General features: G+C 45.4%; 1 pseudogene; it reads right to left on the bottom strand.

The window, feature by feature from the left end:
* LOC122424046 overlaps positions 1-10,619 on the bottom strand; it is a 62,089-nt pseudogene extending 51,470 nt beyond the window's left edge.
* Positions 10,620-14,386: the final 3,767 nt, after the last annotated feature.

Below are 14,386 nucleotides of genomic sequence, written 5' to 3'. Positions count from 1 at the left end.
TGACTCCTTAGAAAAGACTCTGATTTGAGGAAAGATTGAAGGCAGGAGGAGAAGGGGATGACAGAGGATGAGATGGTTTGATGGCATCACCAACTCGATACACATGAGTTTGAGTAAACTCTGGGAGTTGGTGATGGATAGGGAAGCCTGGCATGCTGCAGTCCATGGGGTGGCAAAGAGTTGGCCACCACTGAGCGACTGAACTGAACTCAGGAAGGCCAGAGGTCCCCAAGCGAAAGGAGGAGATAAACTGCTAGTGGCAAACATTCTTCCCCTTTATCTACACAAGATTAAAGGAGGCTCCTTGTAATTCTGCATTGCATGACTACATCTGTTTCCCCCTGAACTTAACTTTTTCTCAAACCTTGAGTTAACCAAACCATTTTTCTCATGGAAATGTTTTTCTTAAGCTATGTTAATGAAACTATTCATTTGCTTGGAAATCTGCCTTTTTTCAAGATTCATGTCAACTGCTTTATGGCCAGAGATGACTCCACTTGTACCATTCTATCTCAAAATGCATGTTGTGGGAGAGGAGCCTGCTGCAACTCTGTTTTGAGGCATTTCTTTTGATTAGCAGCTTGCTAACAGGTATATAACACCTTGCTAAAAACTAGCAAGGAGGCATGCTTTCTGTACTCTACTGAAGTCTATGTCAGAAGCGTTCTCTATTCCTTTTACACTTTAATAAAACTCTCCTACACAAAAGCTCTGAGTGATCCAGCTTCATCTCTGGCCCTGGATAGAAATCCTCTCCTTTGGAGGCCAAGGATACTGGATTTGCTCACAGTTCATGGCCATAACCTTTCAGAATTGTATCTGTGTGTGACAGGGGTCAAATATTTTTGCTTAAATTAATAAACTAATTTGATGCCTTTAGAATGATCTACTTTTGTTATCATTATATGGTCACTGCAATAAATTCTAGAGCAAATTTTAAAAAATGGTATTTAGTATAAATTGTTAAAATTCATCTTCCTGAGCAATGGTCATCTAGGGTACTCTTGACAGAGTCACTTGGGGTTATGGATGGAACTGTCTCCCCCACCCTCACTGCCAATTCATATGTTGAAGCTTTAACTCACTAGTGACTGTATTTGAAGATTGGGCCTTTAAGGAGGTAATTGCAGTAAAAAGAGGTCGTAAGTGTGGGATCCTAATCCAATAGGATTGTTGTCTTTATTAGAAAAGAAGACATCAGATTCTCTCTCTATTCCTTCCCTCTCCCCGAAAGAAAAGGCCATGTGAGGACAGAGTTAGAAGGCGGTTAGGATTTGCAAGCCAGGTGGAGAGGTCTCACCAGAAACTGAAACTACCTTGGTGATCTTGGACTTTCAAACCTCCAGAAATAATTACCTAATCCTGGGATTTAGGTGTCTTCAGCATTCTACAATTTTAAACATTTAGAAAGAGAAGGAGGACTTCTTAGGTGGTACAGTGGTAAGAACTCGCCTGCCAATGCAGGGGACACAACAGTTGTGGATTCGATCCCTGGGTTGGAAAGATCCCCTGGAGTAGGAGATAGCAACCCACTCCACTACTCTTGCCTGGAAATCCCAAGAACAGAGGAGCCTGGCGCCTACAGTCCCCGGGGTTGCAAAGAGTCGAACATGACTGGACACCTGAACGCACGCGCACGCACACACACACCCACACACCCACATACCCACACAGAGAGAAGGAATACAGGGCATGTGTTTTGTTAGTTACTACTTCTAGCAGAGACTGGCAGCACCCTGTAAATGAATGCTTTCATGTTTTGGCAGTGAAACAGAAGAATGTAATGACAATAAATAGCCTCAGATCAGTACAGGGTAAGGTCACTGCTCGCATGAGTTACCAAAATCCCTGTCTGATTTCAGGGATCTAGAGGTTATGTAATTACAGGTAAGATATAGGCAAATAGGAGATATATATATGGTGGGGGTGGGGGTGGCTGGGACACGATGTAAGATGCGTTTCCTGGTACATGAACACACAGAGGCATTATTCTTATTTCACAGAAGAGGAAAGTGTGACTCAGACAGGAGAAGGGACAGCCCAAGGCCAGTGAGCAGAAAGCTCAGAGGCTGAACCCAAGGTCAAGTGTCAGACACGTCTTAGACATGACTTTGAATCCTCCTTATTTTAAACTCCTGGGATCTCTTCATTCTACCATATAGTACACCTATAGGGATTTTTGCAAGTGATTTTTGGTGGTAAATATGCTGCAGCTGGAGGAGGGTATGGCAACCCATTCCAATATTCTTCCCTGAAGAATCCCATGGACAGAGGGGCCTGGTGGGCTATAGTCCATGGGGTCCCAATGAGTTGGACATGACTGAGCGACTAAGCACAGAACACAGCAGCACCCTGCAGCATATACAGAAGTAGAAATATAATGTTGTACACGTGAAACTTATAGAACATTATAAACTGATGTCACCTAATTTTAAAAAAGGGTTTAGGACCATCTGCCATTGAGTAAGACTACCATGTGAGCGGATTCTAATCAGAGACACTCAGGATGGGCAGGGGAGGGGATCAACCAGGTGGAGGAGGGGTGGAGCCAGATGTGATTCTGTGAACAACCTCACCCCTCTCCTCCAGGTGGGAGGTGGCAAAGGTCAGACTGAGGTTCAGTTCAGGGTCTACTGACCCTCACAGAGCAGCTGGGTAGGCAGCAGGTTGAGAGCTGAAGGAATGGTGTCTATGGTGATGCCCCAGGGTCTGGGAGCAGGAGGAGACTGGGCCAAGGGAGAGGGCAGGAGGAGCTCCAGGGACCCTGGGGGACCTACTCTTGCTGCCCTATTTGGCCTCGGGGACTCTCTCTGCTGTCCCCCTCCCCATGGGCTGTCCTGGCCTCACTTCTGAGTCACTTGCTAGAGGGCAGTGGGGAAGGAAGTGAGCACCTAGCAAGTGGCTCCCAAAGGAGAGGACTGGGAAAGAGGCTCTGTGGACATAGCACCGTTGGGGGAACTCCACGTGGCCCCTCTGGGGGGCCCCGGGATGCTTATCCATCCTCTTCTTTGTTCTTGATTCCTCTGTAGGTTAACTCTGACTGGAAGAATCCCCCTCAATTCTGGGTCACATGTAGGAACTGGCCAGAAAAAGGCCCCTGACTACCTGTGCGGTTTCCGAGGTTCTCTGAGCTCATGATGGTAGCAGCGGGGTCTCAGAGATCTCCGTTCAGTTCCTTGTCTGCGTCAGGCTGGAAGGAGCTGAGGCTTTACCCTTGGGGAAGAGAAAACAGAATGTGAGCTCAATCACAAGTGAACAGTGACTGCAGGGAGCAGTAAGGGGCAATGTCTCTGGGGGGTTCCCCTGGGACGGCCACCAGTGCCACCAGGGACTTAACCCAGCGTGGGTTTCTGTCTCCTGGGCTCTGCAGGTCACTAGAGAAGGAACGTTACTCATCTCCGTCCAACTTCCTCCAAGTCAGAGTCCTATTCTCTTGTTGGGGTATAAGGAGAAGATAATCACAGAGGTGACAGCCATCTGTGAAGCTATAGGGGTAATAAAACCAGAGACAGAAGAACAGATAGGAAAGAATACTCTGGAAATTACATGAAGTTGGAGCAACTGTGTTATTAATTGGCAATAAGTGATGTTGATCCAGTGTCTATGATGTGCAGGCTCCTGAGACTAATCTAACCTTGAAGTGAAGTAAAATGAAATCGCTCAGTCGTGTCCAACTCTTTGCGACCCAATGGACTATAGCCTACCAGGTGTCTCCTTTCATGGGATTTTCCAGGCAAGAGTACTGGAGTGGGTTGCCATTTCCTTCACCCTGCTACCGGAGCCCAGACTTGAACCCAAGTCTTTCTGATTCAGATCCCAGGTTTGTGATGACTAAGTTCTACTCCTTTTAATATATGAAAATAATTACTCATGGATATGTGTTTATTGGTAAATGACTTTTCTCATTCTAAAATGATGTTGCTCACCATGCTCCAGTCTCTGCCTTGATAAAGTTCCTGGTGGTACAGCTCCCACAACCAGGTTCTCCTTACTTCTGCAAGAGCCTTTATCCCAAAAGTGCCTGAAGAGCCACCAGTTCAGTTCAGTAGCTCTGCTGTGTCTGACTCTTTGCATCCCCATGGACTGCAGCATGCCAGGCTTCCCTGTCCATCACCAACTCCCAGAGTTTACTCAAACTCATGCCCATCGAGTCTGTGATGCCATCCAACCATCTCATCCTCTGTCGTCCCCTTCTCCTCCTGCCTTCAATCTTTCCTAGCATCAGCTTTCTTTTCCAAGGAGTCAGTTCTTCACATCAGGTGGCCAAAGTATTGGAGTTTCAGCTTCAACATCAGTCCTTCCAATGAATATTTTGGACTGATTTCCTTTAGGATGGACTGGTTTGATCTCCTTGCAGTCCAAGGGACTCTCAAGAGTCTTCTCCAACACCACAGTTCAAAAGCATCAATTCTTTGGCACTCAACTTTCCTTATAGTTACACTCTCACATCCATACATGACTACTGGAAAAACCATAGCTTTGACTAGATGGATCATTGTTGGCAAAGTAATGTGTCTGCCTTTTAATATGCTGTCTAGGTTGATCATAGCTTTTGTTCCAAGGAGCAAGCGTCTTTTAATTTCATGGCTTCAGTCACCATCTGCAGTGATTTTGGATCCCAAGAAAATAAAGTCTGTCACTGTTTCTATGGTTTCCTCATCTATTTGCCATGAAGTGATGGGACTGGAAGCCATGATCTTAGTTTTCTGAATGTTGAGCTTTAAGCCAACTTTTTCACTCTCCTCTTTCACTTGCATTAAGAGGCTCTTTAGTTCTTCATTTTCTGCCATAAGTGTGGTGTCATCTGCATATCTGTGGTTATTGATATTTCTCCTGGCAATCTTGATTTCAGCTTGTGCTTCATCCAGCCCAGCATTTTGCATGATGTACTCTGCATATAAGTTAAATAAGCAGGGTGACAATATACATCATTGACACACTCCTTTCCTGATTTGGAACCAATCTATTGTTCTATGTCTGGTTCTAATTGTTGCTTCTTACCTGCACACAGATTTCTCAGGAGACAGATCAGATGGTCTGGTATTCCCATCTCTTTCAGAATTTTCCACAGTTTATTGTGATCCACACAGTCAAAGGCTTAGGCATAATCAATAAAGCAGAAGTAGGTGTTTTTCTGGAACTCTCTTGCTTTTTCAATGATCCAGTGGATGTTGGCAATTGTTCCAATGGATGTTGGGCTGGAGTCCAACCAGCCCCACCCCCAATTCCTGCCCTGAGTGGCTGAGGACCCCAAGTGGTACCCAGTCCTCTGCTGTCCTCCACTGACTATTGGACTTCAGGTTGTCTCTAATACCTATGTAACTAATAAAGAACATTCTTCTTGTCTTAAACTTCACCCACATTAGAGACTGTTTCCTTAAGCTATTTCTAGAAGTAGAATTAGTAAAGCAGAAGGCATCAATGCTTAAAAAATTTTCATACTTAGAGTCACACTGTTATGCAAGGAAATTGCAGCAGTTTATGTTCACACTCATAACATATGAGGGTGTCCATCCTTTCAGACTTTCCCATTCTCAGTGGTCTTTAAAAAAAAAAACTCAGATCTCTATATAAAAAAAATTATTTTGGTTCTTCATGTGACTATCTTGCCATGGGAGATGAGGAAGGAAAGCAAATGTTGATGACATTTAGCTACTCTTTTAAGAAAGCAAAAGAGCCTTTGCCAACTCCTCCTCCTGAGACCTGACTGAAATGAGAGTAAAGGTACTTACAGGTATAATAACAGCTACGGATAAGAGTGACTTGTGTTTGTGTTCATTGCTCTGCATTGGTATTGGCTCTGAAACTTTACACATGGTAACTTGTATGTTATTCCATTAACATTTGAGATATGTACATTGTATCCCCATCTACAGATAAGGAAGCTGAAGTACAGAAATTTTATGACTTGGCCAAGGTCAGAAGTCTTGCCCCTGGTAGACTGGCCACCCCACTCACTGGGCTCAAGAACCATAGCCTCCTTCTTCTCCCTCTGCTGCTAATAAAGACAAGCATGGGGGCAACAAGAGACCAGAGTGTTCAACAAATGTTTGAAGACTCACTGGATGGAGAAGTGATAGCTGAATAAGGAGGAGTGCAGGAGAGGGAGAGAAACAGGGAGCCTGTTCACAGGAGAGAAGACTGGTCTGCTGGGCAGAGCCCCAGAGAGGCAGCAAGATGAGAGGAGGCCGAGGGGAGAGCAGGGGACAAGCTCACCAACCCCACATCCCATCCCACATTCACAGCAGCCTTCACTCTTCACCAGACTTTTCAGAAAGTTACTTGAAGTTGAGGTGCAAGGAAAAACAAAAGGTGGTGTGTTTGTGTAATTATGGAGGAAGATAAAGGATACCCACGAGAGAGAGAGACGTGGGATCCAGGAGTCAGGAACACTAAGCCAGCCGGAAGGGAATCCAAGGATCACAGCTGGGCACACATCAGATGCAAGAGAAACCAGTCCAGAATGGAATAAGAAGTCCAGAGTCTGTGGGGACAGGGGACTTGGTATCATATGAGGCACAGTTGGAAAGAAATGGAGGAAATGTTGAAGATAAATAGTGCAAGGGTGAAAATGAAGCCAATTAGAAACATCAGGAAAAACTAAAGCTCTGCTGTGAAGCGCATGCTACAAGCATGTAGTACAAGGTAACTCTAAAAAAATGTATTAAAATGTCACACAAAATGCGAACTCTTTTGTTTGATTTTTTTTTTTTAATCTAAGGCAAACTTATGTATGTCTAAGTCCTGGTTTTCTCATTTTGATTATTTTGGATACTGTTTTAAAACTGAAGTGTTTTTGATATATCTATATATATGATATTTTAGAATTCACAGGTGTATAGTATAGTGATTAAAAAATCTTAAAGTTGGTATTTCATTTATATACATTATAAAATGATTGTTATCTTTTAAAACAAAACAGAGTATTTAACTGAGAAGTAAAGGTACTTGTTAATCAGTATAAAAATTAAAATGCACTTCTAGAACTTGGGAGCTGAAGTTCTGAAGGGAGGAGGAGTTTACAATGAAAGCAGTCAAGAAATAGTAGCTCCAGTTGAGAGCGTAACAAACAAATATGTAAACAAAATGTTTACAAGTGCAAAGCTTCCTAATAGAGGATATAAAATTAGTGAAACAGTGATATATGGAGAAGATGGGGAAGGATGTAAGAAAATCTATAAAAATAAATAAAACCCTTATTTTTCCCAGTAAGGAGAAAATAAATAATATCAAAATTTTATAACAAGAAAAGGCAAAATGCAGTGTCTAATATTGGTTAGCGATTGAGGTTGATGACTCCCTGCTTTGCACCAGGCACCTTCCCAATTGCTTGGTATGAATTCACTTACTTTTAGTTCTCACAATGATTCTATAAGGAAGAAAACCAAAGCTCACAGAGGTTAAGTAATTTACTGAAAGCACACAGCTAGTGCTAGAGCCAGAATCCAGGTCCAGATTCCTGTCTCTTGAGCACAGAGTCTCACACTATTCCACCTCCCAATGTGGTAATATCATTTAAAGACATTGATTAACTATCTAAAGAAATAGCTTTTCCTTGGGAAGGAATGAGCAGAACTCTCTGTACAACTTGATTTGTTTTAACCATATACAGTTATGACTTTGGATTGTTTTAACTCTAAGATAGCAGAAGTCACTTTACAGTAGTCAATAACCCACAAGAATGGTGTGTTTTCTACTGCCACACCTTAAAAATGATGGAAGTGGTTGCATTAAGTGCCAACAAGAAATAAGCCTGACTCCTGCTGTGACAACTCTCAGTGTAGGAGACACGTTTGTGATGATGAAACCAAGTTCTCTAGAAAAGGAGGCATGAACACAGGGTTACACCGGAATAATGAGAGTGGACTGTGACCTTAAATAGACACATTGTCCAGCAGCCCCTTGTCCACCCACTTATGCACCCATGGGCTTCTGCCCACTCAAAGGAAGCAAGATAAGTTGCAGGGGAGGTGAATTCCACAGGCTGGCATCTCTGCTCCTGCAAAGGCAAGGATGCTCTTGAAGATGTTCAGAGAAGTGGTCAGAAGGGGCACCCACATATAATAATTATAATAAAAGATAATGATTGCTATAAATATGTTTCATTGAGCCATGCTGAGTCTGTGAAAGGCCATGAGTTCACAATACTATTCAAATGAGAGGACTTTAGACAAAGCGTGGTCAAAAAGGGAGACAAAGTTTTAAAAGTGCATTAGTGGTAATGCAGGAGACAAAAGATGCAAAAGATGTGGGTTCAGTCCCTGAGTTGGGAAGATCCCCTGGAGAAGGAAATGGCAACCCACTCAAATATACTTGCCTGGGAAATCCCAAGGACAGAGCCTGGTGGGGTTCATGGGGTTACAAAAAGTTGGACAGGGCTGAGCTGATATCTTTCTTTTGTTTTTATGGTGCAAAGAAGAGTAAGTATAATAGGGAATATTTTGTTGTGAATTAAATTTAATAAGAAGAGTAGTCTTGAAGTCTATGGGTATATTCCTATCTGTTTATTTACATGAATGCTTATAAAGGATTGAGAAAGAAAAAACAAGCCTGACAACCTGAGGCTGGCCTGATATCACAACAGGATGATGCTCTTCTCCTGTTGGAAGTAAAGGCTGTCACAGAACACCAACCTCATAGGGTCACCCTGAGAGCAGGAGTGAAGGAGACAGCAAACACCCATCACTGTGCCCTCACCCACAAAACACCCCTCCCTTGGCTGAAAAGCACGACTGCTCCTTCTTTACCAGTTACACCTTTATCCTCACTCTGGTCCCCATCTCCATAGATGGAGTTACTGAGACTCACACTGGTGGAACTGACCCCAATTCTCGGCAGCATCCAATCAAGAGCAGCCCCATATCTTTAGAGCTTCCCCCTAAACCCCTCCCCTAAGTCCCATCCTAGAATATTTCTATCATCTTCTCTCTGTGATGCCTGGGATTGTCCCTCAGGAAGAGTAACCATCAGCTTGTCCACTAGCGAGTGTGCCTGGTGGCAGAGGCTAGAGGCACTGACCTTGTGGATGGGAGAGTATTCACAGAGGAGGCCTGCCTCCAAGCAGGTGGGAGAGGAGAGCTGGCTGCTCCCCTGCCTCCTTCTCTGCCTCAAAGCTGCAGGACCCCAGGAGCCAGGGCAGCCAATTGAAATCATGAAACATGAGAAGGAAAATTGAAGTCAGAAAGAAGAGGGCTCCAGCAGAAGGGCCAGCTCCTGGATGATATTAAACAATTGCAAATGCGTTATGACCCTTGACTTATCCTTTTGTCCTTCCAGCCCATTCATATCCTGATTCTGAGCCTTGCCTGGGGCCTCAGCCGGGTATGGATGTTGGACGGTGCTACCTTCTGCTGGATTCCTATCGGGGGTGTCCTCCTCTGTTAGCCTCCCGGTCACTTCCTGGAAAGGCTGTTTCTGGGAAAAGGGAGGACTGTGGGGAAGCCTGTCCCCGCCCAACCGCATGGCCAGACACAGAGCCCTCCCCTCCCCATGGGCAGACAGAGATTCTACCAAACATCTCCCTCCACGTGGGACAGCTCATACTCTATGGGCAGGGATAGGAGGGGTAAAGGCAGGGTCAGATTCAGAGTCCTTAGCCCATCACCAGGCCCTCCTGATGCTCCTACTCCTGCCGTCCTCACCCTCCTGATCACCAGGCCCTCCTGATGCTCCTCCTCCTGTCCTCCTCACCCTCCTGACTTAACAGGGCCTGGTCCAGGGGCCTGGAGGACTCCCAGCTCCCTGGACTCTGATTCCCGCCCCCAGCCTCCAGGCCTTCGCTCAGGTTGCTCCTCCCCCTGCAATGCCTTTCCCCACCTGCCTCACCAGGTGAAATGTTACCTGTAATTAGAGTTCCCACTCCAAAGCCTCCTCCCCCTGCTGCCTCCCCCAGTTCCTCTCCAGACCCCTCTGGAATCTTGCACTTTCCTGGTTGTGGGTCTATTTGTGTGGAGTTTCTTCAACTCAGTGGGCAGGTGCCCTGTCTCTTCTCTGCTGCTCCTCCTGCTCCAGGGCCTCAGGGGCTCCGTCCACCCTCCAGGGCACAGCCTGGCTAGAATACGAGGTGTGGGACCCGTTACTGGGACATGAAGCAACCAGCTTCATGAAGACACAGCACCACACTTCTTTTACCTGTGGTGGAGTGCTTCCATTTGTTTTCTTTGTCTGTCTTGATAAAGTTCTTTCTGATAGACAGTGTTATCACATTTCTGAGCATTTCCATCTATAGGTGTCCTGCACTTTCCAGAAGATCACCCTCTGCTAGTAAACTGTGATGTGAGACCTACATCATCTATGCTCTATGTCATCTTGGTTTAGGAAAGTTTTTGTAGGAACACAGACACACCTGCCTCCACATCCAGGCTCTGCCGCTGCTTAACCTGTGCCTTGGGACATGACCTCACCTCCCTGAGCTTCCATTTCCCTTCTTCTTTAAAATAGTGAAAATCATCCTCTTCTCAGACAGTCGTCCTGAGGATGGGGAGTTAGGCGGAGTCTTAAACCCTGCTTACCCAGGAGTCTTCTTCTGGCCGAGTGTGAACAAGATCCAGTTGTTCTCAGCTCTGCAGATGCAGCTGCCTTCTGTGCATCTCTGCAATAACCACACACTTTTGGGCCCCAGATATACCCAGAGAACCGAAAGGGAAAGTGATAACTTCTTCTCTGAGTTGCTCAAGTTAACAACACCCTGCCCACCCTGGCCCCACCCCAGGCTATTCTCACCCTCCTGCTGACCCCTTAGAGAAACAACCCCAGCCCTAACATTCCACGGCCTTCTTGACAGTCTTCCCTGCCTCAGCTCCTTGAAGGAGAACTGTCACCCACACATTGTAAGTCCCTTGGCGAACCACTCCCCCCTCCATCGCCATCTTCCCATCCGCTCAGTCCTCTCCACCCCCACACAGTCACCAGCCTGCCTGCTTTATTCGCCTTTGTTCCACCAGCACATGGTCATACTGCTGCTGCTGAGGGCTATGCCTGTGTGGCTTCTAGGATTTGCTCATGCAGATCCTACAGCCAGGAACGCCTGCTGCAACCAACCTGGTGAAATCATACTCGCCCTGTAGGGCCAGAACCTCACATCACCCCCTCTGAGAAGCCCTCCAGGGCCTCCCCTGCAGAGTCCACTCTCCCCTGCTGTGCTCCCATGGTATCTGCGAGAGGGGCCTAAAGCCACCCCTCAGCCACTCTGTCCATGCCCACTTCTACCCTTTGATCAAGTCCCTCTGGACTCGGCCCTGCTGACAGGGTCAGAACTAGTGCCTTCCTGTCACAGCAACTCACCTGAGGAGGCTCAGCCTTGGTGGTCAAAGCCATTTGGATGGATGCCAAGTTCATGGGAAGGGCTGAGAGCATGCTGCTCTTTTCTCCCTGGCTTATTTCTACTTGACAGTTCTTTTTTTCTCCAAGTGGAGGACTTTGAGAGGAAGGCTAGTAACCTGGCAACTCAGAAAAGTCTACAACAGAAAACCAGTCTTAATTTCTTTTTGGTTCTTGAGCAAAGAGCCTAGGTGTATCAGGGACTGAGCGGGTGCAGGCAGCATCCCACCATTCCTGTCCACACTCTCACATCAGCTCTAGGAAGTTTCAGCTCCATTTTTCAGATTAAGAAACAGAAGAACAGGACCCATAGCCTGAGAGTCATGCCGCTGGACTGCCGGCGGACTTTTCTCTTTAGCCCCCAGCAGCAGGGGCAGCAATGGGCCTGGACCCCTCCATGGACGCCCACATGCCCGACATCAGGACTGCTTCATCCCAGAAAACGGCCCTGGTCGTCATGGTCACCTCCTCTCAGCTTTTGAGGGAGGGCCAGAGGAGCGATGGGTGGTATTCCAAGAGGACCACACTCTAGAGTTGGTGTTACGGACACCCTGGGAATTAGGTCAGGAATCTGATCTCATTTTGCTGATAAGCAACCAAGGGGAGGGGCGAGGTTGGGGCTTTCTTTCCTCAATTCAGGGTAGAAGCCACGATTCAAACCAAAGTTGTCATTTGCCTATTGTAAACTCCACTCTGTGTTTAAAGTACTTTTTGTTTTCAACTGTCTTTTTTCTGGTAAACTCCCTTCCACTGATTCTTCTCTCTTCCATTAGCATGAGCTTATCTGGACAGTCAAGCAAAACCACCATGAGATGCAGAACTCAGCTAATTCATATGTATGGGAACCATGTTTTCCTGTTTCTCAGAAATGTCTCCTGGAATTTAATTTTACTCATTCTCTCTTCTTTGCTTGCTCTTTCTCCCTCCCTTAAGTTAAATGTTCTTGCTGACACGTCAGCGTTAGATGCTGTTCTGCACACAGAACAAACCCCCTTATCTTCAAAGTCCTTTCTTTATGACTCTAATGTGATTACCTCTGGACCTCCAAGAGGAAGTTTCCTTAATCTTAGAACTCTGGTCTCTCCCTTGCCTCACTGCTCTTAGTTAATAATTACAAGATCAGTTACAAAAAAAAAAATACGCACTCCACATTATCTCAGAGAGTATCTCTTCTGCGAGACACTCCCATGATCTCATGTGTTTGTGAGAATTAATCAATGCCCTGTCGCCACAATTGGTGCCTGAACAGGGACAACACCCATGCAAGGAAAAAGGATGTCTGCTGATCCAGGTAGGAACTACGGCCTCTGAGGCTGGCGATGGAACAAAGTCGTTAGACACACAGTACTTTTGCTTTCTGCTATGGGTAATTCTTTCTTCTCAACAGCTTGTGCATAATCATCAGCTTTCCTTTCTGCTTGCTGCTGGTTGTATGGTTTCTGCTTCACACTTCGTAACTAAACCTCTTACGGTGATTTATACTCGTTGTCCTTGGTATCCACAAGAAGGTTCTTTGAAAGTGTCTGATTGGGAGTGAGTAGGTGGTTGGTTGAGAAAGTTGTGAATGTACTGCATCTAAATACTTGGCATTTATGTCGTATTGGTTTTCTGCCATAGAAGAGCGAGAAATTCCTTGGACTGACCCTATTCTTCTGCCAGAGGCACCTTCACCTCCTCCTTTTATTGTGTTTAAACCCAGCTGAATAGCATCAACAAAGACTACTTTACCAGCTCAAGGACTTTATCTGCTCAAGGACTTACTCAATCACTTCCTAATGTTTCTCAGCGTTCTGTGGTAGAAAACATGGTCAGAGCAGGTTTAGAGAAGGAAGGAACTGTAGATGCCTTCCACAGGACAATGGCATCTCCAGTTCAGTTACTAATGGGATTTTAGAAGGTATAGGTGGTGGATACCAAATGACTCCCTGGGATTGGAAGAGGCTTGTAAAAATGGTTTTACCTACTGTTCAATACTCCTTATCGTTCCAAGAATATAGAGATTACTGTACTATGCTTGCTTTAAACAATCTTCAAACAAAGCATCCCTGTTAGCATAGATATGCTTGTGGGAGAAGGACAACACATAACTGTGGCTGCTCACACCAAAACGGGCGCTCAGGCTTTTACAGAAACCTCCAAAGCTGCTCACAAACCTTGTCTTTGTTTACCCGATCTTACAGTCCCACGGGAATCCTTTTCTACTATAAAACAAGGAGCAAATGAACCTTACATAGCTTTGTAGACAATTACAAAATGCTCAGTTAGTTCAGTTCAGTTGCTCAGTCATGCCCGACTCTGTGTGACCCCATGGACTGCAACACACCCGGCTTCCCTGTCCATGACCAACTCCTGGAGCTTGCTCAAACTCATGTCCATTGAGTCGGTGATGCCATCCCACCATTTCATCCTCTGTTGTACCTGTCTCCTCCTGCCTTCAATATTTCCCTGCATCAAGGTCTTTTCTGAGGAGTCAGGTGTTTGCATCAAAATGCTATTGACTGACAAATTGAAAATTTGGAGGCTCAGAAGGTACTAACACTGCAATTAACTCTTGAAAATGCAAATGAAGATAGTAAATGAGCCTTGCAGCCCATTGGTAATTTGCCAACAACTAATATGGCAGAAACATTAAAAGCCTGTCAAAATACAGGAACAGAATCCCATAAAGCTGCTAGGCTGGCCACTGCATTATTTCCTCAAAAATATTTTAACTGTGGCAAACCTGGACATATGCCAAAAAATTGCCATTCTGGTAAAAGGAACCTTCTCTAAAATGTCATTGCAATAATGGCTTCCACTGGGCTAAGCAATCCCATTCCAAATTTATTAATAAGGGACAGACTCTGTCAGGAAACTACCAGAGAGGTCAACCCCAGGCCCCGTGACAAAAACAGGGGACAAACAAAAAACAGACTTGGAATGTGAATGCCCCTGAACGGAATCCCGATAATCCCTTTTTGAACACCAAGAGAGCTCAAAACAAAAGCTAACCTCAGATTTAAATGCTGCCACAACCAGCAGTACAGGATTGGACCTTGTTATTACTGAAAGTTGTACTTTTGATATG

This window comes from Cervus canadensis, chromosome 21, assembly GCF_019320065.1.
Source record: "Cervus canadensis isolate Bull #8, Minnesota chromosome 21, ASM1932006v1, whole genome shotgun sequence".
Classification (NCBI taxonomy): Eukaryota; Metazoa; Chordata; class Mammalia; order Artiodactyla; family Cervidae; genus Cervus; species Cervus canadensis.
This window is presented reverse-complemented; position numbering and strand designations above follow the sequence as displayed.